Source organism: Leuciscus leuciscus (genome assembly GCF_965113295.1).
Source record: "Leuciscus leuciscus genome assembly, chromosome: 19".
Classification (NCBI taxonomy): domain Eukaryota; kingdom Metazoa; phylum Chordata; class Actinopteri; order Cypriniformes; family Leuciscidae; genus Leuciscus; species Leuciscus leuciscus.
Window position 1 is genome coordinate 12,788,538 of NC_138743.1, and position 25,636 is coordinate 12,814,173.

The 25,636-nt window shown below is 37.6% G+C and overlaps 1 protein-coding gene and 1 long non-coding RNA gene across 6 annotated transcripts in view; one reads left to right on the forward strand and one right to left on the reverse strand.

Moving 5' to 3' along the window:
* Window positions 1–25,636, reverse strand: part of tdrd6a (tudor domain containing 6a) — a 49,819-nt gene that overhangs the window by 14,011 nt on the left and 10,172 nt on the right. The window lies entirely within an intron of this gene.
* LOC309482786 overlaps window positions 53–25,636 on the forward strand; it is a 223,295-nt gene continuing 197,711 nt past the window's right edge. The window contains exon 1 of the long non-coding RNA XR_014200367.1: window positions 53–795. This is a non-coding gene — a long non-coding RNA (uncharacterized lncRNA). The remainder of the gene's footprint in view (window positions 796–25,636) is intronic.

Below are 25,636 nucleotides of genomic sequence, written 5' to 3' on the forward strand. Positions count from 1 at the left end.
CTCCTGTGATTGGCTGACATGCTTGCATATGAAATAGCTAGTATACATGAACTCTCTCGAAAACTTTTACTACGTTTTTACTATTACAGCTATCGAGATTAACAAATCGTGAAAAGTATCGTTTAAAGCATTATATTTAAATCTATTCCATCACATGAAAGGTTGCAGCATGATGAGCACTGACTGAGCAGATGACAGTCTGTTGATCGCGTGAATAAAGATCTTATCATTGCAACGCAATTTTTGCACTCTCACAAATGCTTACACCAAATCACAATGCAAACACGATGTGAATGCACAGTAAGAGCTTCGTTGTGTAGTGTAACAGTGTCATTATTTCATCACGAGTTTGGTAAGTGTCCAGATAAGCTCTCGCGGCTCGCGCTGTGCTGTTTGATTGACAGCTTGGGCGATTGGAAAGGGATCGTTCTTTGATCGCTTTCAGTTTAAAAAATATTATTTTCATAATTCTACGAGAAATTATGTGAAGTTGATAGTTTAGTCACTGATGCATAAACAGTATTGAACGATTTTAAGAGAAATATCCGAACTTGAATAATTACACAGAAATCACTGATCGCAGATCAGGCATTAGAATACACATGGTTACTTACATGTTGCTGGCAGATCCGTGTCGGGAAATTGTGATTGACTGATTTAATAAAGTTTAACCATGCTGGAATCCGAAGGAAGCCTATGCAGACTGTCTTCTTCCACAAACAGGCACTGCACAATATTTAGTAAACAGCATGTTTATTGCTTGGAAGTAGCTCGATCCGGTTTAGCAATTATCATGTCGTCCTATGTTATTTAGCATGTTTGGGCGAATCGGTGGGCGGGGCTAAACAGGCCGTGTTGAAGTAGGCGTTGATCTTTTGTGGAGGCGGTGTTTTATCCTCTTTGACGTCATAGTTCCCCACTTTGAAAAACGAGTCGTTTGCTGAGCCTGATGTCTATAAAAGCTTTTATTGGACTAACAAGGTAGTTTTCAGTTCTGAAACTTACAGGATATTATTATAGTATGATGATCTCTTATATGTCAAAAGCTCAAGGAAATTTTTATTTTTCAGTTCATCACCCCTTTAACTTAAGTGTTTTAGGCTACATCAGTAGCCTATTGAACGGTGCATTTTTTCATTTAATCAGAAAATCTTTAAAGATTTAAGTTAATATTGTGTCCAGTTTGGACACACACATTTTTTTTATAAAGTGTGTGTGCTTTCGTTTTATTAAGTACCGGTTCAAGAACCGTTTAAGCACCGGAACCATTTAAAAAATACCGAGTAGGTACTGGTATCGGATAAAACCCAACCAATACCCAACCCTAATCCCATCAGAGGTGAAATTCTGGGGGCGCATTACAGAAAGATCCTAACTTTAGAATCCTTTCTTATCCGTTTGGTAACCATGGCCATTTCAGTTAGGACTTCATTTAGGACAAAGGCTATTACAGAATGACATTTCTTAAATGCATAATCTCATCTTAACTACGGATAGGAAAAGGGTATTACAGAAACATTCTAACTTGACAAAGAAATCTTTAGTCTTAACTTTAACCCCACTCCTAACTAGGGTTGGGTATCGTTTGGGTTTTTTCGATACTGGTGCCAAATCGATACTTAAAAATTAAAATAAAAAGAGAGCCTCAAAACGATGGTGAATGACATTAAAGAACGGCTTTTTTATTGAAAAAAGAAAATATTAAAATTGAGTATATTAAAATTTGAGAGTAAATATTAGGGCTAGGGATGGGGCCGATCCGATCCAGTATCGGTATCGATACCAGCGTAATTCACGTATCGGATTTTCCCGATCCAACCTGCGGAGATATCCGATATCCTTGAGTCATGTCTGCGCTTTAACGTTGTCTGCTGAAATGACTCCAAAAGTGATTCTCGCCGGCTAGTCTGCTAGCTTGCTGCAAACTGCGGAATGGATTTCCTGAACGGAGGCGCGGCTCAATGAGACACAGAGTTGTGAGACACGCCCCCGCTCAGAAAATCCATTCCGCAGTTTGCAGCCGCTGTGTGGAAATACTTCACACTGGTAACACCGCAAAGCAAGACAGCAAAATGCAATGTTTGCAAAGCCGTAATTCACACGTAAGTCGTACAACACAACGAACGCAATCAAACATTTAAAAAAGCACCACGTTACTGTGCGTTCACACCAAACGCGAATAGCGCGTCAAATTCGCATCTGCCGCGTCTAGTTGGACGCATGAATATTTTGAATCCATTCGCGCGTCCAGAGCGAAATTGACGTTCGTAAAAAGCAAAAGTTTGAAGCGAAATTGACGCGCGTCTGAGACGAAATCCGCTTGTCTGTTTGCAACATGGCTGATGTTGATCGAGCATTCATCGAGAGAGTTGTAAGATGTGTGTAAGATGTTTACACTTGCACTTTTCTTATATTTCAAGACTCAAGTATTTGACATTTTGGGAATGTAATAAATATTGACATGACCTACACTTGCATATTTGTTTTCAGAATGGGATTTTTCCTGTTAACAGGATTTCCTGTTTTTCTGACTTCCTTTTCTGACCTTATACTTACCATACATGCATAAATGCGTACATATCATACTTGCCTGTTGAGAGGAGTTTATTTCAGCATCATATAAAATAAACAATAATGATAATAATAATAATAATAATAATATTAAAGCAAACACAGCTCTGGTATCGGAATAGTATCGTATCGGCCGATATCCAAATTCAGGTATCGGATCGGAAGTGAAAAAATGTGGATCGGTGCATCCCTAATTGGGGCTGCACAATATATCGAAATTATCAAAATATGCATATCGCAACGGCTTGCAATAACTGGGGTCATGAACAAAAGACAAAGGAAATCACTCACTGCTCTTGGCTGAATAACTTTTGTAGCTTTAACCCCCTGAGGTCGGCGGATACCAGCTCGCTTTTTTTTATCAGTGTAAAAGAAACTCATAAATACTCTGTTGACTTTGATTTTCCATAGGAGTTTCATACATCAATCGATTCTGTTAAAGGTGTATTATTTTTGTGTATACTCACAATAAAAACAAAGTGTTGTGCTTTTTGCCAAATAAAGAAAAATAAACACGAAGCGAGTTCTGCCTTCTCTCTGCCAGTGAAGTCCATTCTGAAACGCGTCCGAAAATGAACAATAACTCAGCAAATACTCAGTCAAACAGGCATACAGACACACAGGCATGAAGCTTGAATTCTCTTCTTTTAAATGAAGTAATTTATATAAAAAAAAAAAATTCTCATCTTGTGAAATCTGTATTAAAAGAGAGCGATTCCAGTCGAGCTCATTACAGCTCATTCAAATGTAATGTGACCCCGCCCACGGAGAGCGCGCGCTATTCAAACGCAAATGATTGAGGCAATCCACGCAAACCTGTGAACGCCCCCATATCAGCTCGAGAAAACAAGTTTATTCAGATAGTGGGTGCTTTTCAATATCCCTCCTCGTCTCCTCTCTCCTCCGTCCTCCATCCTATGACCCGGAAACCGATCGAGCTCAGCCATCTTGAAGGAGTCATGAGCGAGGATACACAGGTGTATCCTATGCGGAAGAGTTTTATCGACTTAAAAGTGACGCACGTCTAAATTCTCCTCCCCCTTCACATCGGTCACAATCATTTTAATTTATACTTTACCTTTGCAGTTTATATAAACCACACATCTCACATATTTCAACAGGGTATCTTGCTTTATTATTATTTATTATGAATTTCTTAAATAAACAAACTTCAACAACATAAGGGCAGATCCTTTGAGCGCTGCTGATGACGCGATGAAGTGACGCTTGAGTGATCAAGTATTCCAATGTTTTAAAAAAAGTTACATTCGATTCCTCCGTCCTCGCGTCTTTTCCTTGCAGCCTTCCCTCGCATCCTACAGGGGGCGGAGCTGAGACGCGAGGAAAGGAAGCGAGGAAAGGAAACGAGGATGCACAAATAAGAAATGAGAAGCACCCCATTACTTGTTTACACCGTCTCGCAGCACTGTGAGGAATAATAATAATGGAAAATGTACCTCAGAAGTGCGGGTATATCGAGGAGCGAGCTGAGGAATACTGTAGTAAGTTTTTTTTCCTTCTCACGTGAATCGGGTTTCTGTTTATGAATGAATGAACGGCAGAGATGCACGCTGTTTACCACAGCGTTGTGCCAGAAAAGTTATTAAAGAGATCGTTAATATAGTCCAAGTGACTACAGTGGCTCAATCTTAAGTATATCAAGCGACGAGAATACTTTTTGTGCGCAAAAACAAACAAAAATAACGACTTTATTCCACTATTCATTTCCTTCTCTCTGGGCCTCGTAAGTGTTTTTGCGCAGCGCGTCTGTGTTACACGTCACCACGTAGGCTCACTATTGGCCGACGCTGGTCATGTGTGTGACGCGCAGCGCAAAAACACTACGCGAACCAACTAGAGGCCCAGAGAGAAGGAAATGAATAGTGGAATAAAGTCGTTATTTTTGTTTGTTTTTGCGCACAAAAAGTATTCTCGTCGCTTGATATACTTAAGATTGAGCCACTGTAGTCACTTGGACTATATTAACGATCTCTTTAATAACTTTTCTGGGCCAGCAAGTTTGGGCCACCTAGCAGCCTACGGAGAAGTTATCAGCTCTCAGATTTCATCAAAAATATCTTAATTTGTGTTCCGAAGATGAACGAAGGTCTTACGCGGTTGGAACAACATGAGGGTGAGTAATTACTGACAGAATTTTCATTTTTGGGTGAACTAACCCTTTAACCCCCTGGGGTCTGCGGTACCGCCGGCGATACCAGCTCGCTTTTTTTATCAGTTCAAAAGAGATTCATTTTGCTCTGTTGACTTTGCTATTACAAACACGTTTCATACATCAATCGATTCTGTTAAATGTGTATTATTTTTGTGTATACTCACAATTAGGGCTGGACGATTTTGGAAAATAATCTAATTGCGATTTTTTTTACCAATATTGCGATTGCGATTTAATATGCGATTTTTTTTAAGTTCTTTATCTTTTCTATTATTCAACAAAAACAAGCAATAAATCATTGTAAAATAGAGAAGGGAATCTTAGGCACCTCATGAGCCGATACATTTTTTTGATTTTTTTTTATTGATCTTATTAATAAAACTTAAAATATTTAATTACATAATTATAAGTAGGCCTACTTATAATAATTACACATTAAAAAACTAAATTAATACAATTACATGTTAATAATTTTAACAAATATAGCTTCAAAACAAATAACAAAGAGGGAAAAAAATATTACAAGCAATAAACAAAGAGTGCTTTCAGTATTTAAGTAGGCTGTCTGAACGTGTTCATCTCTTTTGAAATTACAAGATGTGGTTTGTCCTGTTTGTTTAATAAAGTGTCACATTACTGGTAAATTCGTGTCATAAAAGCATTTTGAGATGCAAACGTAGCCTACATTTAACCACGTAGACTCGCTCACAGCCGCATGCTCAAACGCTCTTCGCAAAGCGCACGTGAGTATTTGAAATTGAAAGCACCTTCTGTCGGTGATTTTCATATTTTTAATAAGCCAACTGCACTCCAAGACATATGATGCCTTCGTAGAACATTTGTAAGTAAAATACCGGCGGGCGAGCGCGCACTACTGAAGTAACATCACGCAGACCGCGCGTATCTCATATCTTGCGCAATGAAGCCCGCGAATGTCCTTGTAACTCGCTTCGACTTTTCCGAACTTTATTAAAGATTATTTCTCGTAAGGTTCAAATGGTGTCGTGTGTGTGTGAGAGAGAGAGAGAGACAGAGGAATTAGAAGCAAGCAGAATATGGTTGTTTATAAAGCACGCGCGTCGTACACGTCTGTGTTTAAAACTAAGCTCAGACATATACAATACAGAATCGTTGGAGAGAATCTATAACACAATATCACATAAATTAAACATAAACTGTTATTTCCTGTAGCCAGGTCTATATGTGTCGCGTGCCACGTTGATGCTTCATCTGCAATACAGACAGGTTTACTCTCGCGTGTCACGTGACCAGACTATAATCGCAGCTTTGCGGTTTAAAAAATCGCATTTCATCACATCGCGATATTATCGCAAATGCAATTAATCGTTCAGCCCTACTCACAATAAAAACAAAGTGTTTTGCTTTTTGCCAAATAAAGAAAAATAAACACGAAGCGAGTTCTGCCTTCTCTCTGTCAGTGTAGTCCATTCTGAAACGCGTCCGAAAATGAACAATAACTCAGCGAATACTCAGTCAAACAGGCATACAGACACACAGGCATGAAGCTTGAATTCTCTTCTTTTAAATGAAGTAATTTATATAAAAAACAAATATTCTCAGTTCATGTAATCTGTAAGAAAAGAGCGAGATGTCAGTCGTTCTGATCTCATCTAATTATTTTTAATGTGACTCCGCCCACGGAGAGCACGCGCTATTCAAACGCAAATTACTGAGGCGATCCCATACAAACTGTGAACGCCCACATATCAGCTCGAGAAAACACAAGTTTAATCAGATCATTGTACTTGTTTACACCGTCTCGCAGCGCTGTGAGGAATAATAATAATAATGGAAAATGTACCTCAGAAGTGCGGGTATTTCGAGGAGCAAGGATCCGACTGAGCTGAGGAATACTGAAGTAAGTTTTTTTTCCTTCTCAAGTGAATCGCATTTCTGTGTGTGAATGAATGATGATGTTTTAGCAAACTGTATTGCTATACTGAGAGGAGTAAAAATCGACTGAAATATGTTGAAATAAAATGTAAGCTATATTTGTATAAGCAACGTATTAAACTGCAAATTAACATTTATATGCCCTAATATTTCATAAAAACAACGTTACAGTCAGGCGTTTCTGTGTGTGAATGAATGTTTCGCTTTTAGCAAACTGTATTGCTATACTGAGTAAAAATCGACTGAAATATGTTGAAATAAAATGTATTTGTATAAGCAACGTATTAAACTGTAAATTAACATTTATATTTCTTATAATAAAAACGAAAGACCTATGTTACAGACATATGAAAGACAACATTTCGTTGATTAGTTTTGGATAGATTATACATTTTTACTGTAAAATATCTGCCACCTCAAATAAGCTTTTGTTTGCCAATTTTTGCTCATATGTTAAATATAGTATGTTTTGTCAAAAATAAAGTAATCAAATAATCAATCAAATCCTTAACTTTGAAATATGTATGATACAATGTATACTTTAGTTTTTACAAAGAAAGATTACACTTCAATTGTTGTTGTAATTGTAACCTTTTTAATAAAAAAATATATTTACAAGGTAGATGTAAACAAATTTTAAAAGGTAAATATAAGCCTTTTCTTTAAATAATTTTTATTGTGTTTTATTATTGACAAATTTGGGGAGAGGATACATATTCCAAAACTGAAAATACAGTATGAGAATTAACTGCACAATTACTAGACATGTTTTCCTTGGATATTATACAATTTGCAAGCACAATTTGTAAAAAATAAAAAATAAATTGGTAGAATATAGGGGTGTAACGATACGCGTATTCGTATCGAACCGTTCGGTACAAGGCTTTCAGTTCGGTTTTCGGTACGCATTACGTACCGAACGGTTCGTTGGACCATTTTTTTCTGCCGACTAGGGCTGGACTGTCCCAGTCGATTAGTCGATTAATTGGTCGATACGTTCTGGTTCGACCAAAATTCTGATTGGTCGATTTTTTGCCGCGTTCATTTCATCAGTTTTGCCGTGTTTATTTCATCAGTTTTGCCGCGCTGAGGCGCGCTCATTTCATCAGGAAAAGCACTAACTGCTAATGGGGGTGTTTTCAGAGTACCCTTGTTTCACTGTAACAGTCTGTCTTCAGAACACCCCCCTTGTTTTCACCTTTTTTGGATTAGCCCAACCCAAGAGAGAGCGATAACTATAGAAGGTTTGATGCTGAATATAATTTATTTAATTGTGAGAGTGTTTTAGTCAGTCCTCTTCTAACATATCAACAACAAAGAAATCGACAGTGTGGCAGCATTTTGTTAAAATTGATAACAGGAAAAAAGTCAAATGCAAAGTTTGCAAGCAACAGTTTTCCACAGCTCGACGGCAAACATGACATATCATCTTGGTAAGCTCACTTGTCTGCGTTAGCTTGCCCTGTCTGTTTTGAGTAGGCTATATGAACATATCAGAATTTGCATATTTCAATATTTTAGTGACTTTTTTATTTTTTATTTGGAGCCTAATGCGCAATTGCGCTGTGCTGTTGGTTGTGTTAGTTTTGAGCCTAGGATGCTTTATTTTTCAGTTATGCACTTTATTTCGTTTCTGCTCTTGATCTGGTTTGTTTAATAAATATTCTTTTTTATTAAAGTGGACGTGCCTTTTGTGTTTATTAAGAGTAAAAGCTTTAAGTTAATAGTCTATTCGTGTCTCAGCTGCGAAGCTGAGCTCATGTTCAGCCTCGCTCAGTGCGAGGACATGCACGGTGAAATTATAGTGTCTGACAGTTTAACTTATTATAACATATGACAAAAATAATTGTCTAAATTATGTTGCATATTCCTCAACAGTTCTTGTGATGATATCACTAGTTGACAACATAGTACTATTTTCGGAAATCATAAGCTATGATATTGCGCAGGTGCACGTGATGCAACGCTGTCAGAGCCGACAGACTGGAGTGTCAGACTCATTTCAGTGCAAAATAATTAGGTCAAAAACGATTTAATATACTGCAAATAGCCTACTAGTTTTTTATGTTTATTTATAATTCATTTAGGCGGACAACAAGGCTACCAAGTACTGCGCACAGTGCGCATCTAATTAATTTAACGTTTTTTTTTTTCTACCGTCATTTTTAGTCGATTTTAGTCGAAAATTTCAGGACTTCAGTCGACCAAGATTTTCTTTGGTTGAGTACAGCCCTACTGCCGACCAAAATTTCGTTATTTCAAATGAAAGCGCGTCGCGGGTGGCAAGCGCGCTCATAGAGGCTGCGCGACCACAACATCAACTGGCAAATGCAATGTAAGGAACGAAACTGAGCTACTCTTATTGTGTTTGTGTGGACCGTTTATCAGTTTTGACCTGTGAAGCGGGACTCGCGAGCCCTATGCACGAGCCTGATCAAGCAACACCACACAGCGCTAAGAGATCCAGACCAGTAAAGAAAGCAATTGAATTTCAAATGCTTTTTGAATTCGCCACTGAAGTAATAACATCGCTGCGAGATCTAGTGAGAAACATGCACATTTCTCTGTTATTAACGGATCAAACAGCGCTGACGTGGAAACCAGGAAGAAACATCGTGCCATGAATGAACTGGCCGGTGTCCACAGATCAGCAACATTCACCATGGATTTGCTGTAGTAACACTAAATGCAAGGTATGGAAGATTGTCAGGAATAGTGGGCTATAATGCTTTCAAGTAACATTACGTCTGTTTTATTTTGACATTATGAATACAATTGCTGCCCTCAAATGTTAATCTGAACTAAAATAAACCTGTTTATAACTAGCCTACTACTACAATATCACATTTCATTTTGTCCAAGGAGCTGTTTTGTTTTATATGCTCATAAGAAGAGTCAAGTATAGCTCCATTATTGCTCAGTAAAAAAATCAAAAAAAAAAAAAAAATCATACTTTATGATGTTAGTTTCATTAAACAAAATAATAATTAAAAAAATTTAATTCAAGGAAATTTCTCTGGCATTTATTTATTTTTGCTGTTGCCTATGGAAAACGTACCGTACCGAACCGTGACACAAGTGTATCGCATCGAACCGTGAATTTTGTGAACCGTTACACCCCTAGTAGAATATATATATATATAGCTATATAGCTCTTGCATTCTTTCTTGTGGCTATAGGTGACACACCTGAATGAATGGCTCATTAAGTATGCGGGCCCCATTGTCTCCTCAGGTGTGAATCACTAAATATGCATGATGGTGTTGGATCGATCCCTTGCGCATATTGCCTTTACAAACAAAAAGTGTTTTACAAGATTTAAATCAATGTATTGTGTTATGTGAATGATTAGGTAGGATGATTTTCACATCATTTTGAAGAAAAAACTCTAGGCAACGACATCCATTAGTCAAACGTCTTATTGACACATATTTAGTAGGGGTGGGGGAAAAAATCGATTATTCGATGCATCGCGATGCGGACGTGGACGATTCTGAATCGATTCACAAATGTCAAAAAAATCGATTTTCTAAAAAAAAAATTATATTTTTTTTTCTAATAACGTAATATTGACGGAACGCAAAAGGCGGAACTATAAGCGGACGTGCAGTGCGCGGACAGTCTGTGGCGTGCACATAACAGAGTCGCGCACATACATAACAGACTCATGATGGCTGAGCGCCAAATTCGAACGGCACCTTCTTCGTTAAAAGCTAGCCAATGTAAAATTGGCAATTTCATTGTTACCTATTTAGTATTTTTGTATGAGAGCTGCTTTCTGTATTGTTTAGTTTTCACATCAGTACACTGTGTAAACCGATCTGTTATACGTACGTTATACTGCAATATGTGCAATTTCAGTCACAAAAAGTTACATTTTGACTGTGCTCTCTGCAGATGTTCATTCACTTTTTTTGTATAAGCTGTTTTTGATTGTAGTATACAGCAAACATTTCAAGTCATAACTCTTTATTATTTAGTTGTGTATAAGAGTGGCTTTGTATGTTACTAATTGAAGCAACAGTAAGTTGTTCAAAAATGTTCATTTTGTCTTCTTAATGATTAAATTGGACAATTTTCTTCTAGAAAGACAAGGTGTTCAGGTGGAGAAAAAACTTTTTATTTACCTTGACATGTTTCGACTGCAACCTGCAGTCTTCTTCCACCTGAACACCTTGTCTTTCTAGAAGAAAATTGTCCAATTTCTACAGTATGTTGGTTCTGATCTACTTCCTAAAGGAAATAAGCCTTTCATTTATTTGTTATTGTTTAGTTCAACTTGATGAGTCACAACACAATGTGATGTATTCATTTCTGTGTTCTACAGAACATAAGCTACATAAAAATAATTCTGAAGTTATAACTACACGACACAGAAAGTGCTTTGAGTTGTTGTTACTCAATAAAAGAGTTAAGTAATTCAGCAGCTGACTTTTTTTAATACTGCAATCACTTTGTAGTGTATTTTCGTTTACTGTTGTGAAATGGAAAATCAATAATCGCTAATCGAGAATCGTTAATAATCGAAAATCGACTGTAATCGAATCGGGACTTCAATAATCGTAATCGAATCGGGAAATCAGACAGATTAACCACCCCTAATATTTAGTATGTGTTTTGTGGCCTTATTTCAGAAACTTTCGTTTTTTCAATAACCATGCATAAACATTCTCTCAAAAATACAAACATGTACATGCATGTTGCTCACATATTATGGTAGCCCTGTTTGTGCTAAATAGAGTGTAATTATACCTTTGCCATTAATATGTTTATAAGCAACTGAAAAAAGCACAAATGTCAGGGCATGTCAGAACATCTCAAGGACCCCAAAAACCCCTCAGACCCCAGAGGGTTAAGGGAGTATGGATGTATAAACAGACGTTTCAATATATTAGTATTAAACGCATTTTCTGATAATTTATATTTCAAGTTTTGACTACAAATGTCACGTCCATAACGCTGGAACTCCCCAATAGTAGGCTAATGTAAAGATGTGGTAGTATTGGATCTGGACGGGAAGGGTAACTCTGGGAGTTGGAAGGGGTGTGTGGTAGGGCTGTGCGATATGACGATATATATCGTATGGACGATATAAAAAGTATATTGTTTCATATTATGCTCTATCGTTTATATCGTGGTGTCGCAAAAAACATTGTTTACGACAAAACTTTTTCATCATTTGGATGACTGCAATCTTACACGCAACCACGGGGACGCAGGCAGAAACGTGAATAATGGCGAGTGAAGGGGAGACAGAACCGGGTGGCTCCGAGCAGGAGGAGGACCAGCCAAGACAAACCGAGGAGCTCGTTCCTAAACGAGGGGCTACCTCTGTAGCATGGACATGGTTTGGTTAACTTTCTATATGTTTGGTTGACTATTTTATTTTGATAATGAACATGCTGCGATGTAGAGGTCTTCACAGTGAACCCGAGACCCGTCGACCCGGGACCCGTACGGGTTCGGGTCTATATTTTAAATGATCAGCCGGGTCTGTTTAACATTGTGTGTAATACCCGTGCGATCGGAGTCATCAGATCAGACGCGGAAAAAAACCGGCCGTGATTAGACACTGCTTGTGTTTTTTTGTAACTTGCAACTTGTAAAATTAGGACACTCAAAATAAATTGCGTTAAAAAGCATTATTTTAGGTTGATCCAGCTAGCGCGCATGTGCAGTCTCAAGCGCGTGTCATGTTTCTATGGCAACCAGTTACCAGAGCTTCAGTGAGGGACCGCCAAACCGCGCTTTAGATTTTACAATATAAATTAACCGTCTTGTTTAATCTTAAAGTTTTAGTGGTCAGATTCAGACTCGATGCAGAGCAGAGAGCACGGAGATGATAGCAAATAAATAACGTCAGCGGCCATGGCACTGAACAAGCAATCGTTATTATAGTTCAAAAGGGCAAACAGTCAAAGTTAATATGCGAGTTAACGCGAGTCAGAATGTAAGTTACATGTGCAAAGTTGCATTTGTCATCCGTCACCGTGACATCAAGTGGACTATTGAAGCTGAAATAATGAGTGGATTAAGCTTGGACTTGGAATAACGAGAGGAATAACATGGATAATTGTCGGAGGATTGTAATGCATGATCACAGCCAGTCAGGTAACGTTACAAGGAAGGGAGAGGAGACCAGCCTACTACGCTACTACGGCTCCTTAAATTAGGTAAGACAAAAAGTTGTATTTTTCGCAACAGGTTTATTGACTTGTAAGCAGTTTAAGGTGGAATATGTGACAATCGGGTCCAGTCGGGTCTGTGTCTTCCCGGCGGTTTCGGGTCCAGCTTTCAAATAATAGACGGGTCCAGGTCGGGTCCGGTTAGGCATTTCTCGGATCTGCACGGGTCCGGGTCCAGCTTTTGAAATAATAGACGGGTCCGGGTCGGTTCGTTGTAGCACATTACGGGTCTCTTTCGGGTTCGGGCACGAATTTTTGGACCCGTGAAGACCTCTACTGCGATGTCAAGTTAGCAATGCTAGAACGTGTGCGCGTGTGAGGCGTCGGCGCGATCACAGGATTTGTTGTCCTTCTGAGGGACCTGTTACTCCGTATAGTCATACGGATAGAAGCAACAACAAAATAAAATTATTCAAAACTGTATAGTTTTTGTAAAATACAGAAAACAAGCACGATGCCGTTTTCTGCCGTCTTGTTTTCCTTTACGTGAACTTTGGATCCCGTTGCATGAACCGAGGCCAGCAAAAATGTTCCTTTCGTTTTGTTAATCTGTAATTATTTAAGTGAAATAGCCTATATTTTGCATATAGGCCTATATATTAGTTTTATATATTTCGTTTTATTCTGTTTCCTCCATTCACAGAAGCGCTTTAAGTGCGTGATGTGACATTGTGTGAATCAATGTTCTACACTATCCTGCAATTTTCGCTGGTTTCAAAAACAAAAAGTTGCATATTACCTGCTATTCATTTTCACTGAAATGTAGGCCTAATTGTTTGACATTTGGTGACATATACAGTAGCATATACATCCTCGGGAAAACTAACGCCAGCGCATTGCCATTGCGACTTACTATATGACTTGACAGCTGAGCGCGGGCATTTCACTCACGTTGATATTGGCTATGCGTCAATATCACATTTGCACAGTAGCCTAGCCTACTATTTGAATTCGTGATTGGTTGACTGCCAAATTAAAATATTTAACAGAATGATCAAATAACGTTAATAACCGGTTAATGGCCTTTTCAAATAAGTGTGTCTGTGAACGATTCAATTAGATTTTGTTTCCTTTTCTGGTTATGTTCCTGTCAAAATTTTGTTCGTTTGTTTTCGTTCATTGAACAGATTCTGAGAATTGCTGCTACATTTTAAACTTGAAAGTACAATGTTTACATTTGGCATTTTATATATCAATATTTTATGTTGGGCCTGCAATCATTTGTTTTTGAAAACTGTTTTATATTTCATTCATATTTTATATTTCTACATTCTTAATCAAACATTTGCCAAAAAATTCTAAATAAAGGGAGAAAAAATAATCATATGAATGAGTACTCAATATATATATATTAGGGATGGGCATTCGATTAAATTTTATTAGTCGATCGTCGGGAGAATTAACGATCGACTATCGATTAATCATTAATATTTTTATATTGAAATTTATTATTTCTTTAACTTTTTATAAATTAAAAATGCAATGAAAATACAAAAATACAGTTTGTTTGTCCTCGATGAGATCTTTATTACAAGAAGATCAACTTGTGGCAGTGAAACTGGACGTTCGGTAGACTTGAAGATTCCTGCGGTGCTCTAAACCAGCGGAACCTGCAGCTGCGAGCACCCATGGCCACTTCATCCGTTTTCTGTGATCAGATAGCTATCCGGTCGTGAAAAGACCAAATCTAAATGCCCTCCGAAACGCATTCGAGACGGATTTAAATCCGATCGCTCAAACCACTTTATACTTTATATATGAGACGCATTCCAGACGAAACTGGACAAGAGTAAATGCATCTGGTTGTTGAAACCACATATGTAAATTTGACTTATCCCAAAAATGATAAGAAATAAACGTGTGAGAGCGTGTTATAGGCTATATGTCATGTTATATCCAGATATGACGACGCTACTTCAACACGCATCACCACAGATGAGCATCTATTCATCAAGCTAACGTGCAAACTATCGCAAATCAAAGTGAAAGTCATTCATCAACACACAATCATCTTCATTAAAAGTAAAGAACCGAAATGATCTTACCAGGGCTGTTGCCGCAATATCTTGTTGCGGTCTTTGATTTAGAAATTTTCGCTGATGATCAATAAAATGCAGCTCATATCAGTTGCATTCGATGACGTGCAACAATTTAAATATGCATATAGCGCGGGAATTCAAGATCGGATTTATATCCGTTTTGCAAAAACACATTTATGTGACCAGGTGTAAATGGAATCGTTTTGATAAATCAGATAGCTATCCGATCTGAGAAAACGCATGAAGTTCCCATAGAACTTCTGCACCAGTCTACTGATTTCTGTTGAGAAAGATAAGCATGTTGACATGATCTGGGATCAGACGCGACCGCAACCTGGTGACAGCCAGTCCAGCCGCCGAAAACACCCGCTCTGAGCAGCCCGGTCTCACCCCAAAACGTCATATACTGACGCGTCTTGACCATGCGTCAACATACGACGAAAAGGGTACCCCTTTAACGTCAATATGAGACGCAGACAGAAGCGCACCAGCAGCGCCTCCTAGCGGTACCCTAACGCATACCTAAACCTACCCATAACCCGAATCGTCACACATGGACGTTATGGGGGTACCCTTTTCGTCGTATGTTGACGCATGGTCAAGACGCGTCAGTATATGACGTTTTGGGGTGAGACTGTCAAGCCGGGGCAGCCGGGGACTGACGTTGCCGGGATGCACAGGTACCTCCGCGCTAAAATTAATTCCATTGCTTCAAGACACACTACGCAACGCAACCTGCATTAGTTTAATCGATAACAAATAAACGTGATCGACGAAATTCTTAACGATCAATTATCGATCGTCGATTAATCATGCCCATCCCTAATATATATATAAATATATATATACTATTATTTTAGTTTATATATATATTAAAAGAAAGTATTTTCCATGTGGTATATATATATATATATATATATATATATATATATATATATATATATATATATATATAAACTATTAATTGATTGAATTTATAGAAAAGGTACTATATCGTGATATATATCGTTATCGGGATATGAGATGACTTATATCGTGATATGAGATTTTGGTCATATCGCCCAGCCCTAGTGTGTGGCGATTCTGCCTTCTCACGCCGCAACACAGGTTCGTGGCATAGACAGTATAAGAAGTGGACAGAGCCATCTCAATGGAACTCAATTGAGACAAGTGAAGCCCATTTTTAGCGCCCATTTTTTTTCCTGACACGCAGACTCAAACCGACTCAAACTAAGCTTGATGACGTGAGCAACCTGTCATACAGATGTAAATCTTCTAGTTGTTGTGCGTGCAAACTGCCAACGTTAATCTTGCAGAGACGGCGAGCATGAGCAAAGAGTTCTTTGGCGTGAGTGAGCAGGAGTAAGTATTCTGATTAATTATTTTGACAGTATAATATATCTATGGGCTTCTCCCTTGACGTCCCCCCGATTGCCTGCGAGCTTCTCCTCCTGTCTGTACGGTAATTTCTCTACTGTGCGACAGAGTCGAGTGGTTATGACGCAATCGTTAGCCTATTTTTACAAAAACTGTTTCTACGGGGCCATAATGTAACATAGAAGGTAATGGAGCCCTTTATACATTGTCGTGTTTCTTTAGAAATAAATAATGGACAAATGGAGTCTTTAAACGCCTCAGATGTACAGTTATTCGCTGTCAAAGTGACGCCAAAATGAATGAGAGTCAATGGAATGCTAACGCAAGTGAAGTTCTGCTACAAGATGGCGGCACGCGGCCGGCTTCAACTTCCGGTCGATGGATTACCCGCCTGGTTCGTGGCCCTGAGTGTCGCGATTTCGGTTTCATTTCGCATAGCCTACAGCCCTTATAATCATAGATGACGCCACGGGTTTTTATTTAAAAGAAAGAGCGTAGCCTACGTTTGTATGTAGGCGTATGGGCAATTTATATTCACAATACTTACTCAAATATAATTAATATTTTATTGCATTTGTATTAGTTGTTTGAAGAGTAAAAAAAAAAAAAAAAAAAAAAAAAAATCGGTAGGTCTTAACGCAAGTTTACAACTGGCAAAAAAAAAAAAATTAATTGGGTCGGTCCTAAATTGACAGGGTCGGTCGGGTTACGGCAAACAAGAATATTTTTAAGGATGGCCTGAAAACTAAGCAGTGTTTTATTTTTACATTTGATTATTCAGTTTCTGTTGTTAAATAAACCTAATGTAGGCCCCACCTGAAACCCTAAACCCCGTGGTTTACACTGATGTTAAAATAACTCTTACTTCTTATGCTACAGCAAAACACTGCTGTTCACTTTCAGAAGTTTTAGGGATGTTTTCTTGTCACAAAAAGAATGTGAAACACATATGCAGGTTACATAATTAAAAATATATTTTAAAGAATTTAAGTTCATTTTACACACTTTAAGCATTATCGTATCGCATATCGAATATCGCATTATTTAAAGGGGAACTTGGCAACTATTTCAACTTAATAAATCCGTTTAGAAATCATTTGGATGGTTAAATAACCTGTTCTGGTGAGAATGGTGACTTGCCATACACGTCAGTCAGTCCTTGGCTGAAATTTTTATTCTTAAATACATACAAGTAAATGTATTTTGTAATTTAAGAAACCTTTATAATTATCATGATTCATGTTAGTTGATCTTTAACGCACAATGGTCACCATGTTAGTACACACGGCAGTTCAGAGAATTGTAGGCCTATATGTCAGATTTAGGCCTACAACACATCAATTCATCCACTTCTCCCGAAAATTATTAAAGTAAGTGGCTGGTGAAGTGTGAGAAGAATAGAGTAAATTTTACAGTTACCTACACAGTGTGTACACGTCATCAATTTATAATTGAAAGGATTGTTATTGCCGCTTCCATAGGCATCAGTGTGTATTTTACAAACTATACATGTTGTTTTGTTAGTACTTATGTGTATTTAAATGTCTGAAATCTAAAATAAACCTTATGTGGTTGAAAAAACTGAATAGTTGTCATATATGAAAGCGCTGAGAGCATCTGTCTCAGCGCCAGCTAACGCACAAACGCAAATTTGAATTTAGCAGTTGATGATCACATCTGAATGTTCTTATCACACCGTTGTGAACGATCGTACTCGTCAAAGGGTTAACTAGCGATCACATGCAGTGATGATGCTTCTTACGTCTGTTTCGAAGAACCAGAGGGCAAATATTTCAACAGACAGCTGAGGCATTTAAGTGGCACCAAAATGAGGCACCGAAATCTGCGTTACAGGACCGGTTACTTGGGTACCGGTTCCATATCGGTGCCCGGTTTCAGTACCCAACCCTACTACTCCTAACTTTAAAATTATTTGAACGCCAACTATAAAAATTGCATAACAATAGCCCTGTCTGAGAATGGTGGCACATTTATTAATGATACAAGATGAAGAACGGCGATGTTTGGTAGAAAGACTTTTTGAACACCCAAAAGATGTGCTGCACTTTGACGACAAAATGTGCAAATTACGAAGTCACAATAAATATAATGATAGGCTTTGTCTTTCCTACCAAGCTTTTCAAAACTTCTTTCTGTAGCATTTAATTAAAAGCACACATTTTGTTTCTCCATTTTAATCTCTAGCATTTACTAGAGATTTATCAGCTGCTTGTGTGTTGTTGGTTGCTTGGTAACAGATATGGGGCCCATTTCAATAAGGAGTTTCAAGCAACTCTGAGTTGACTAAAGCCGGGGACACACTTAACGACTGTAAGGCCGATTATGAATGTAATGAATTGAGTCAGAGACAGTTGCGTTCAGTCGGTGTGTTTAAAAAAATGTAAGAGCAGCACAGTAAAAAAATTAGGAGCACCTCCTGATCAATGCCAGAAATTAGGGGTGTACGATAGGGATGCTCATTTCGATAAATTTTCCCGACCGACAACCGCCGCACGTTAATCGATTATTAACCGTTAACTGATAAGATTATAATATTCAATTGGCAAATAAAATTGACGAATACAAACATTATTTTATCAAAGGGTTTATTTTAATGTGCAAAGTGCAAACAGCAGCATACAGAACAGATCAACAACAGAACCTGGATTCAGTTTAAATTTTCACGCATCTGCAGCATTTCTGACAGTGAGAGAAAAACTGAATAAAATAATACAAATAAAAAACAAAATAGGCCTACACTAAATTTTTTTTTTTTTTTTACTTAATTAACAAATTAAGATGACAAAAAGAAAACAATGAATCCGTTTGAACAAAGCTTTCAAAAACAGGCCATTTTTTTCCGTTAGACTAAGATTTTTCGTTAAATAAAAATAGCAGCCCTACCTAAACACCTTGTCTAATTTTTATTTTAAAAAAGCAACATACCAACGTGATGTGGGGTCAGTCTGGAGCGCAGCCTGTTGACAGTTAACGTTAGGCCCCATCCACACTACTGCGTTTTAGTTTAGAAACGGAGAATTAAAACGAATACGATCTCCGTCCACACCAGCGTTTTAGCTGCGTATTAGAACTGATCTCCGTCCACATTAAAACGACTGAAAACGCGGATCGCGTGACCATTCACCAACACTGGGCATGCGCGTGCCGGTGTAAACCTAGAGACTTTCAAACATCAAAATGTCATTTATTAATATGTATTTGTGTCAAAATGACATATAAACATGCACGCGTTTACCGCGCGAGCCGCGCCTGAGATGCAGCAGTTTACTGTAAGAATTAACTGTTCCAGCGGGTGGAGTTTACTGGTACTGAATATTACCTGTGTATACTCCATGACACCCAATCATAATGCCGAGCGTGAGCCTCTCATTGTTTCTAAAGTCCTCCGTTTTGACCCGTCTTCACTAAAACGCCCTCCGGAGATTCAAAACGCAAAACAGGGTCGGCAGCGTTTCTAAACTTCTCCGTTTTAGGTCTTCGTTTTTGCTGTTTTAGTCTGGACGGGAGGTGCAAACGTAGCAAAAGGTCTCCGTTTCTAAACGAAAACGCAGTAGTGTGGATGGGCCAGACCCGCGGCAGAAAACACACTCTCCGATGGGACAGATGTCCCGGGAATACACAGGTAACGTCTCGCTAGAGACGTGTGTGGTTGCGCGTGTCGACGCGCTCCGTGAGTTAATAAATATAAGCTATATTGTATTTTATTTTTAAACCATGCAGCAAACTAAAAAAAAGAAACTTGAAAAAAAACCCGTTTAATTGATAGTATTAATCGGTCAATTTTTACTTTCGGTTAACGGTTAAACGGTCAATATGAGCATCCCTAGTGTACGAGATCATGTTTTTTTATCGTGGACGATTAAAATGTCTCCACGATCTGCTTTTGAAGAAATATCGTAGTATCGTGTTACAGGTCATTCCATCAGTTGCGGTTCTGGCGCCTCTGTCTCAACAACGTGACGTACATTCACATCACGTTAATGCAGAGATACAGGACATTGCAATTCATAAAAGTTCACTATTTGAATGTGCTTTAAAGCCTTGCCGGTTAAACATTTCATTCGCGTGCTGGTGAGCTGTTCTAACTAGGGGTGGGCGATATAGCCTCAAAATTATATCATGATATTTCAAGAATATTTGAGATAATGATATTTATGACGATATAAAAAAAAAATTAGACAATTTTTTTTATTACATTTATCTCACCAGTAATTGTGTTTTTACAATTGGGTAATTTTGTTTTTAAGATTTTACACAACACAAGGAAGCTTGATTTCAATCTTTGAATTAAATTGAAAAAAGTAGCAAAAAATATATACAAAATAATAAAGATACAAATAAAGAGAAGTTTTTGGGTAGGTCTAACACTATTCAGAAATACTACAGAAACTGAATAAGGTAATCAAATGTAAAATAACACTAGTCCTGAGTTCTGACTAAATTAAATACATAGGCTATTAATTCTGATTCCTTACAAAATGAAAGCTATCTTTTGTTGTTTTGACGACAACATTGATGACAGACACATGGCTGCTGTCACTTTTAGAGCTAGTGCCCGGATCCATTACTGTTTTACTGTCTGTCACACTGTCACACGCGTTTTATGCTTATTTCAGACATAACCGACTATTTACGAATATACTAACCATGACCGGAATTTTTACACAATTTTGCGTGTTTTTCCCCCTGTTAAAGCGATATAATCCGCGGAAAAGAACTTTTGTTACTCACGAGCTGTTTGTGAGACGGCTTTACTGTATGTATGCACGCAGAGTAAACATCTCTCAGAGAGCGCGCGTAAGACTTACAAAGAAGTGAAAATGATAAACTTTAGTTACGATGCAAGTGACAAAAGACAATTCCGTCATGTCCTGAATGCTTAACACAAGAGTGTGGTATTGACGCTTGACTTTGTGCAACCCATTTTGAGAGCGAGAGAGAGAAGACGCGGCACCGCTGAACACTCACGCGGTTGGTAAAATCAATGTTTGCGGGGGAATTTCCCGCATTATAAGTGGTAGACTTGCGGGAATTATTAAAATTACTATTGAAGTAGCTCCTTTTTAGGTACTAAATCATCATTGGAGGCTGACTTGCTGCTCTCACGCTCAGACAGGTGTTGTTATTGTGCGTGCTAGGGAACGTAATGCACCATACGTCATTGCGTCGCTATATCAGTGATATCGCGATATGACACTTTTTTATCATGTAAAAATTTATACCGGTATTATCGTGGATGTATGATATGGCACACCCCTAGTTCTAACGTACGCTTTTCTGACCGCATACATCCGAAACACGACTAAAAGCCTGTCAAACAGCGCCTGGTTGCTGGACTAAGTTATCTTTAGAGTCTCATTGCGCTAATACTGTCAGATACACACAAGGTTTACATAAACAGAGTTGGTTATGTCTAAAGTCCTCCCCTCCCCTCCTACAGATAAAGCGTTGTCGGGATAATTTCGGTTCGCGTGGCTACGTGGAAGGGATAAAAATTCTGTATTCATTTTAAGGGCAGACAAGTTGTATGTTGAGGGTTGATTTGTAGGGAAGGACTACACGCCTGCGCACATATATTCAAACGTGCATACCTACAGACTGAATTCGTAATACGCATGTGCACACCATCGGCGTTCTCACTGGTTCGCGTTTTTTAAGTTTGCGCAGAAAGAACTTAAAGAGTTTTCTGTTAAAACGTTGTCGTGTTAGCGGCCCCCCAAGTTAATAATAATGATCGTTGCGACGGAAGTGAATCAATCAAACTAACTTTAGCTGGACAATAACTTTATTCTAGAGCTGATATAAAGCCAAAACCCTTTAATTTCCTATTATCAATGTAAAGCTGCTTTGGAACAATCTACATTGTTAAAAGCGCTATATAAATGAAGATGACTTGACTTAACCCCTTAAACCCTAACCGTCCCGCCGGCGGGACGCCACCCCATGAAAAATATTCATAATCAAATTACTAAGCAACCACTGAATGGAACAACACAAAATAGGTATCATTTTAAAGCTTAGAATCTCAGCTTTTTAATGCATCTAATTACTTCGATCAACTCTGAACGAGTGCTGACTAGTCTCTCTCAACCGGAGTGTACCGCCCGCAGACGCCCCACAGACGCCACCTAGCTGCGAAAATATTAATTATCATATTTTTCAAAAATATTGCCTTGATTCAAACAAAATTGGTGTCATTTGAAAGCTTAGAGTCTGAACTTTACAGTGAATGTAGCCAATTCGAAAAACTCCTAAGTACTGCTGAGTTATTTGTTGATAAATAGAATATTTTTTTTCATAATCTATAAAATAGTTTTTTGTACTATGTACTGCAATGTGTCAAAAACATCATACATCTCATGAAACATTCAAAAATCGTTGAAAATTGCACTTCATTTTTTACAGCATATTAATACAATTAAAATGAGCCCAAAATTAACTTAATCTATTGCTTTTATGACAAGATATTCTTCATGGTGAAACAATTTTAAAAATGCCCATGAGGGGGCGTCAAGGTCTCAACAAAAAGGCTATCTTGGTTCCAAATGCTATAACTTTTGATTGCTTTATCCAATCACCACAAACTTTTATCCAGATGCAGCTCATATGTAGAGGGACTTCCCCAAAAAAGAATTTTCCTTCTACCTTATTTCCTTCCTGAGTTATTCCATGTCAAATAAGAAAGATATGCATTATCATTATAAAAATTATATATATTTTTTGTCTTTTATCAGCAGTTTCTCGGCAGGAGAATGTCCAAATGTAATGTAATGTATATTTTCAAAAAATTTGAAAAGTGTTCTTTCAAACGATACCTACCTTTAGAATCTCCTTGCTATAGTTTTGAAGTTATGAGTCTTTAGTTTTGTGTATGTCACTAAGAAAACTCATTTTTTTTATTGCCTTCCAAATGTGTGAGGACTAAACAAAAAGGCTCCCTTTGTTCCAAGTGCTGTAACTTTGGATTACTTTATGCTATCATCATAAAATAACGATCCACACGCAGACCACACATAGGGGAACATCACAAAAAAGAATTATTTTGCCACCGTATTTCCTTCCTGAATTATTGCATTTCAAATAAGAAAGATATGTAAATTATAAAAAAATAATATTAATATTTTTGTCTTTTATCAGCATTTTCTCAGCATTAGATTGTCCAAAAGTAATAAAAATTTATATTTTCTAAAAATATAAAAAGTTTCCTAACAAATGATATCTACCTTTTGACTCTCCTCTCTATAGTTTTGAAGTTATGAGTCTTTACTTTTTTGTGTGTCACTCAGACAAAAAACTCCAAAAATGGCCTCAGGGTTTAAGGGGTTAAAGTGAAAGCAAACATTTGAGAGAAAATCTGTTGCGTGTCATATGAGTGTATATTAGATGCATCGCGTGCCGGTTTTAAAGCGACAGTAGCCTATAGTAAACATGCTGCCGCTTGTCCTTAAAGGGATAGTTCACCAAAAAATGATTTACTCTAATGTTGTTCCAAACCTGTATTAATTTCTTTCTTGTGCTGAATACAAAAGAAGATATTTTGAATAATGTGGGTAACCAAACAGTTGCTGGTCCCCATTGACTTCAATAGGAGAAAAAAAACGAAAAAACATACACTGGGGTCCAGCAACTGTTTGGTTACCCACATTCTTCAAAATATCTTATTTTCAAAAGAAGAAATAAACTTATTCGGGTTTAAAACCACTTAGAGTAAATCATGACAATTTTCATTTTTGGGGGAACTATGTCTTTAATGTTGATAAAACAACAAAACCAGCGCCTGAATTTCATTTTGGAAAATGGGGGGGAAATCCCCCCTTAGGTGATTCTTATGGGGGGGAATTTTTTATTTGAGGGGGGAGTTTAGACTTTAAAAAAAAATGTATTACATTTATCTCGCCTAAATGTATGCTCACTCATTGCATTTTTACAATGAGGTAATTTTGTTCTTAAGAATTTACACAACACAAGGAAGCTTGATTTCAATCTTTGAATTAAATTGAAAAAAGTAGCACAAATAAATACAATAGAATAAAGATACCAATAAAGAGAAATAAAGAGAAAAGTTTTTGCTTAGGTCTAACACTAGTATTCAGAAATACTAGAGACTGAATAAAGTAATCAAATGTAAAATAACACTGGGTAGTATTTTAGTCCTGACTAAATTAAATACATAGGCTATTAATCCTGATTCCTTCAAATGAAAGCTATGTTTTGTTGTTTTGACAACCAAATTAATGACAGACACATATGTCTGCTGTCCCTTTAAGAGCTATAGTGCACGGATCCTGTTTTCATTATACGGTCACGTGCGATTTATGCTTATTTAAGACATAGCCTAACCGACTGTGTTTAGAGGATACTCACCAAGACCGAAATTGACATAATTTTTGCATGTTTTTGACTGTTAAAGCGATATAATCCACGAAAAATAACTTTTGTTACCCGCGAGCTGTTTGTGAGGCGGCTTTACTCTATGTATGTGTGCAGAGAAAAAAACATCTCTCAGACAGCGCGCAAGTACTGAATAGTTTAAAATCGCGTGATAGACTTAAAAAGACGTGCAAATGGTAAAGTTACTTATGCAATGCTGGCCCGATAATGCAAGTGACAATTCCGTCTATCCCGACTCCTGAAACGCGAGAGTGTATTATCGCCGCCTGCAGCTCTTAACGATTGCCTTGTGCAAGCCATTTTGCGAGACGATAGAAGACGCAGCACCGCTGAACACTCACGCGGTTGGTAAAATCAATGTTTGCGTTTTAAAATGACTGATTTGATTTTATAATCTGTGTGGATTAATTTACTAATACAACCTACATGCTAAAGTGAATCAATGTTTGCGGGAATTTCCCGCATTATAAATGGGAGACCTGCGGTAATGATTAAAATGATGCGCAATACCCGCGCCGAAATTCAAGCCCTGAAAACTAGGGCTGGGTATCGTTCAAAAAAATTTCGATACCAATACCGATACCTTGATTTCGATACCGGTTCCTGAACGATACTTTTTTCGATACCAATTTTATGAAATCCATTTTAACAAGATTACATAACACATTACCTCAGAAAAACTTTGGTTTTATTTTTTCAGTTTGACTCATGCTCCTTAGTCAGTCCAGAAAGGAACAAAAAAAAGCACAAAGGAACAAAATATTTTTTTATATAAACCTGAATTTGTTTGATCAAAAATACAGTAAAACTTGTAATATTGTGGAATAGTATTACAATTTAAAATAGTATTTGAATATATTTCAAAATGTAATTTATTCCTGTGTTGTCAAAGCTGAATTTTCAAAATCATTACTTCAGTGTCACATGATCCTTCAGAAATATGAAAACAGTTTTTGGAAACTATG